The following is a 523-nucleotide window of genomic DNA, read 5'->3' as shown; positions in this document are numbered from 1 at the left end:
CTATGTAGTGATATTCTTTACACACTGATGTCTGTTTTTCATGCAATACCACCTGAGGGATCAACGGTCCGTAATATCATCGCTTACGTGCAGTGATTTCTCCAGATTCTCTGAACCTTTTGATGATTTTACGGACCGTAGATGGTGAAATCCCTAAATTCTTTACAATAGCTCGTTGAGAAATGTTGTTTTCAAACTGTTCGACAATTTGCTTACAAATTGGTGACCCTAACCCCATCCTTGTTTGTGAATTACTTAGCATTTCATGGAAGCTGCTTTTATACCCAATCATGGCACCCACCTGTTCCCAATTATCCTGCACACCTGTGGGATGTTCCAAATAAGTGTTTGATGAGAATTTCTACACTTTATCAGTATTTATTGCCACCTTTCCCAACTTCTTTGTCACGTGTTGCTGGCATCAAATTCTAAAGTTAATGATTATTTGCAACAAAAAAAATGTTTATCAGTTTGAACATCAAATGTGTTGTCTTTGTAGCATATTTAACTGAATATGGGTTGA

This window comes from Nerophis ophidion, linkage group LG10 (genome assembly GCF_033978795.1).
Source record: "Nerophis ophidion isolate RoL-2023_Sa linkage group LG10, RoL_Noph_v1.0, whole genome shotgun sequence".
Classification (NCBI taxonomy): Eukaryota; Metazoa; Chordata; class Actinopteri; order Syngnathiformes; family Syngnathidae; genus Nerophis; species Nerophis ophidion.
This window is presented reverse-complemented; position numbering follows the sequence as displayed.